General features: G+C 44.3%; 1 pseudogene; it reads right to left on the bottom strand.

Moving 5' to 3' along the window:
• Positions 1-1,290: 1,290 nt before the first annotated feature.
• Positions 1,291-5,219, bottom strand: LOC125507476 (uncharacterized; annotated as a pseudogene).
• Positions 5,220-5,739: the final 520 nt, after the last annotated feature.

The following is a 5,739-nucleotide window of genomic DNA, read 5'->3' as shown; positions in this document are numbered from 1 at the left end:
AGAAGCAATAGAGTTCATCAGTTCTGATAGTATGGAATAGAAGGGGGAACAACCGAGATTAACACATGGTGCAAGATGATTAAGGCAATGAAAGGAGTTGTGGATGACAAATTCCTACATGCTTGGCTTATTGTGGCCATAGGCACATTTTTGTGTCCAACAACTAGCCTAAGCGCAAGCCCTCGATGCTATCCATTAGTCTTGAATCTGGGAAATGTTGCTCTGTCAAATTGGTGCCTCCTCGTCATAGAATATGGAAAGTTCCAGTCTAGGACGAGCTCCCTGGTACCTGATATCAAGACCGTTGTTTTTCCTACTGTCAACAATGTCAACACTACGTTTCTTCAGAAATATATGGGTTACATGTCATAAGTTTGGCAAGGGGTTTAATTGCTCTTTTTTAGATTAGTTCAGTTCCTATATGGTGGGTTACAGCTTACAGAAGGAAACCCTTAGTATATGTTCCTTGCTCCTGTAACAGATTGGATTGGTGGAGATATTTGGTTCTATGATGGCCAAGTTGATCAAAACCATGTGGTCTTCTTTAGGTTTAAGAAAAATGGACGTAAAACAACGAGGAAGGTCCTGATCAGATGTGGCGGCTGGTGGTGCTCTGGGTGCGCAAGGGGAGCGCGACACTATTCACCACCTGTGTTTTCAGAAAATAAACTGATAACAGTGGGTCAATTGTTTGCTATTTTCGACAAACTAACTACGACGACGGAACCAACCTAACTATACTCTGTTGCAATGCACGTGCACTCAGGAAGTACTCTATAACATAAAACTATGGTTACTGTATGTCTGTATTGTGTCAACTTGGTGCATCGTGTCAGATCGGAGCTCAATTACAGGAGAACAACACATAATTCAGACATGAATGTCACACGATTTTACTAGTGTTCTATCTCTCTCAAGCCTTAGTTCGCAGTAAGAGCTTAAACAGTACTGGAGTAAATTACAAATGGTAGATAGTGTAAGGTAAATCCAGGCCGTCGAGCGTAATCACTTGAAGATGAAACGGAGCGAGCCATTGGATCTGCCGAACCGTTTTCTGAAAAATTGGGCGCTATCTTTAAATCTCTAACACTTCTACAGATAAGAGAAAAAGAGAGCACGGGTCTTACAGCTCGCACATCATATTTAACAAGCTTCAGATAAAAAGTAGTAGCATTTGTTGGAGCAATGAGAAACTGAAAATGGCACCTCCCACGTAAAGCAAAAGAGCAGACCAGGCAAGCAACAAACATAACAAAACATTGTCAGAAGTATTCGTAATACAAAGATAACAGATATGATTACCCCCTTATTTGTGCAGATAACATAAACATTTGGAACACGTCAATATATTTAGAAAGCGAAATGATATACTCACAATAAAAAATGTTTAATACTATTACATTACCAAAGCTTGGTGTTTCAGTTGTCAAACATGCAGGCAAGATATCACAAATAGATGTTTCATATAAAGAAGGCAGGTGCCTTAAAAATGCATCACCACAACAATTGTTTCTTGGCCACACGGGTGTAAGATGCCAAGCTCTCCTCATATAACATTGGAACAGAAGGAATCATTTTAGAGTCCATACTATTCATCTCCGCCGCTGAGTCTTCTTTGGAGCATGTCGAACTATTCCCTGATGAAGTTGAAGGCGTATCAAGAAACTTGTGGTGTGGACTAGTACTTCTGGCAACCAGCACCTGATCAAGTGAATACAAACTTCGAATTGTCTGATTTATTGGATCATACAGCCCTATTTTCCTCCCAGTGTTGAGCAGGACCTTCCCGTAAGCGGGATCAAGAGCTAATGGCATGACAACACTTGTCTTAAGGGAATAGTCAGGATATGCTTCCAGGTGAATTGTGAATGCTCTGCCCCATTGGCCATGCTCTAGCTTCCATACATCTAATTTTTCAGCCATTGGATCTGCTAGAGCAGCACATAATAGTCCTACGAGCTCAACAACAAATGCACGACAGCGGTTTCTGCTATTCCATCTTGCAAACCAAGAAGGGCATGCGACGACATCAAAAATTCTTGTAGCAAGGTTGAAAGAAACAATGTTCCATTCACAGCTCTGTCCCAACCTTGGCTCACTCATCCAGTACAGCATTCCTTCCACATAAGCCGGTGGCATGTCATTCACAGGCAGAGGCGGGTACCGAGCTCGGTTGGGGGCGATCCCGAGAGTCACACCAGCGTAACCTGCATGTCAGGTCATATTGACGAGATTTGAAGTCCTTCTGGCGATAGAAGATTGCCACGAAAACATGTTGTTGAGTCAAAGGGTCAAAAGTCAAGCCAATATTCTTATTGCCGACTGTGAAAGCATGCTCTTCTGCTTTAGGCATTCTCTGCAGAAAATTTGGCCCAAGCGAGTAGCCCTTGTGGAAACCTGTACATGGGTTGCAGAGATAGTCGTTCATCTCGGTGCTTACCAAGTTCAGCCCATGGCAAGGCTTGGAGCATACCACCTTTGTATCAAGTAATGTACTGTTACTAGGAGCTTCTTGGAGGCATTTATTCAAGGGAGCAAAACTGAAGCCCAATTGTCCAGTGCCCTTGACCACAAGCATGACCTTAGGTCTTTTGTCCATGTTCTTATGCTGAAAGTATGACTGAATAAAGTTGTCACTCTCAATCAATCTGAACCACTGCTTGCACACAAATTTGGAGTGTATCACTGCTTTAGCTGGGAGGCGGAGTAGGATCTCTCCAGTCACCTTAGCCAGGTCAGATGACAAGGCTATCTCTTCATCTGTCTTAGAGGGGCCATAATATGGAGTTGAGTGTGTCTCCATGATTGAAAGAATGGTTTCTAGAGCTTCAGACCTAGGGTCATACGTGTGAACCATTTTCTGATACTCGTCGAAAATCTTGTGCTTGCTAGTAGTTGGTCATCTTCTTCCTTGGCGAGCTGGAATTGATCCCAAAACATCCAATAACTCTCAGAATTTGTGATTCGCGTAAATCTCTTGCCAGGTGGCTCGACAAATTGATCCGGTGACTCAGTAACCAGTCACCAGAGCTATAGTCCGGCAGTTTCCAGATCTCCAAAACGTTAGCATAAAGGATTGTGTTGCGAGTATCTCGGACCAAACATAGTTGGTCATCCATCTCCACTAGTTGCTCTCCTGACAACCCATGCCTGATCGGCGGCGCTCCTGGTACCCAGAAGGGCGGTGACCGGAGACATGTGAAGGTCTCCTCTGTGACCGAGAAGGACACGACAGCAACACTCGGAGTCATGGTGAAAGAGGCGGGTCTCATCAACCAGTGCAGGCAACCGTTGGCAAACACAGGAGGTAATTTGTTCAATTCCGCATTTGTAACAGCGGCATATACAAACTGATGCAAGCTCAAGGGTACTCCTCCGGCAGGCGGCCTCCAGCGATCCCCAGAGCGGCCTCCAGGTGTGTAAATCTCACACCACACCAAGTCCTGCTGATGAGACAACCTATTGATCAACCTCACCACTTTGTACTCATCTGTCTGGGCATCAAACCCCAGCCCAGCAGCGGACCTGGCTGCTCGTTCCTCAATGGAAGCTGGCAGACGCGTAGCAGCTCGTGTTGCCGCGTTGCAGATGTAGAAAGCTGCGCCGATAGCGTCGTAGAGGAGGGTGAGGCCGCGGCACGGCACGGACGTCACTACTTCCACACAGTTGCCACGGGCACCGTCGATGGTGAACAGTAGGTCCCCACGATCTCTGGGGCGGCCCGATGATGATGATGGCGAGAAGGGGCACGAGTAGACCGCGGTGGAGTCGAATGTGGTGGTAGGTGAGATGTATAGCAGCTTGGGTGGTGGTGCCTGCCGCCTTGCAACCTTAGCTGCTGTCATATGGAGGCGGCTGAATTCATCGGAGGAGAGCAGCGTTGCCCAGGAGCGACAAACTGCCCGGAAGCGGAAGACAGATTTGACAGGGAGCCACTGCAGTACCTCTATGATCATCTCATACGGAATTGAGGCCCCGCAACTATCTTGTGCATTGGCCATGTGCATCCTCCTCCTCTTCTTGACCTCCCAAGGCGTGATATAATTCGCCCTGTTGCTATGCATCTTCAACGCCCAGTCGAGGTCTGAGATGCAATCAACACATGGAAAAAATAACAAAAGGAAACCGACTGCTATTAGTAAAGAGTACTCCATCAGAAACTGACTTCTATTAGTAATAAGAAGAAGAAAAGACAAGAGAACGAGATCTGGTTGCTCGTCAACAAAAAAAGATGAAATGAACGGGAAGATGGAAAAATTACTTACCAATAGGAGGGATCGAATCACGTCCAGCGGTCTCAGAGTTCCTTCAGTCCGAAAAATGATGATGCAATATAGATAAAACTATACACTATATTCAACAAGGAAAATGAAACAAAGCCATGAAAAAAGTTATGTGAAGATTAGCATACTAGAATCATGAAAAAATGATATTTGTGGTAGCTCTGAAGCAACAATGTACATAGCAACAAACAAGCAAGAGAGCACAAAAGATAGTCGTTGTAGCTCTGCAGCACAATGTAAATTAGTTGACACAGCAATCAAATTCAGAGCTTTGTACAAATCTGAAGTTGTGCAGCACACTACATAGATACATCCCTTAAATATCAATTCCTTTTGCACAGAGAGCATTGAAACTGAAGCTTGTTATCACAGTATTCATGGCTGATGAACTCTAATCCTTTCAACGAGCAAAACTATTGCAATTTTTTTCAAGAGGGGTGCCAAACACTATAATGACTTGGTCTTTTTAGATTGCCAACATTACAATCTAATTAGTTAAGCTCCATGAGCCAAGCCATCACGATTCTGGACAGTAGCTCTCGAAAACGCCCATACATCTACATTACTGGTACCGTGAACCTCTGCTAGGGATTTGGCACCTCTGAAAATTTGTAGATGTGTATCGGTCTTGTTTTTCCCCTTAAACCAATCCAATCAGGATCCCTTCTGCAGCTTCGGTTGATGTTCGTCCAAGCTAGGCTCGGCACCGGAGGTGTTGGACAGGGGAGGAAGGCGGAGAAGGGAAGCGGACGGGGGAGGGACGTACCTCTGCACGAGGCAAGCGGCTCTGAACGTTAACGGCGATGAGGGGCGGATCTCGATGGAGAGAGGCGGGCTGGAAGGCAAGTGCACCGGCGGGCACGAGCGCAAGAGGAGGCGGCGACGGACGGGCGGAGGCGGCGACGGCAAAGATCCCTTTTTCTCTAGAGAGGAACTTCCTTTATGTAGGAAGAGTATACGAAAAACAAAAGGTTTGGTAATTGTGCTTTGTAGGGCTTTCTAGATCGTGTTATTTTTCTTTCATAAAGAAAATAAACTGATTATTTATTATTATCTGTGCGGAATTTGGAGATATTTATATTAATTTAATCAATTCAATGAAAGCGCATCCGGAACAATCATTCATTAAGGCATCTATAGACAAAGTACTCCCTACTTTCTAATATAATACAGTTTTTTAGAGACTTTAATATGAATTACATACGAGAGTAAAATGAGTGAAAAATCTACACTTTAAACTACATTTATATACATCCATATGTAGTCTATAATAAAATTCTAAAAGGAGTTATATTTAGAAACGGAGGGAGTACTAAATTTTAGAGGAGTAAAAGGCCGAATGACATTAGAGGGGGGGTATTTGCTCCTCTGAAGAAAAAACATTTCTAGCCGAACCCCAAAACTTAACGGGTTAAAAAAGATCAATGCAAATTTGGTGCAAATTCTAGCACATAAA

This window comes from Triticum urartu, chromosome 5A, assembly GCF_056163025.1.
Source record: "Triticum urartu cultivar PI428250 chromosome 5A, HENAU_Tu73, whole genome shotgun sequence".
NCBI lineage: Eukaryota > Viridiplantae > Streptophyta > Magnoliopsida > Poales > Poaceae > Triticum > Triticum urartu.
This window is presented reverse-complemented; position numbering and strand designations above follow the sequence as displayed.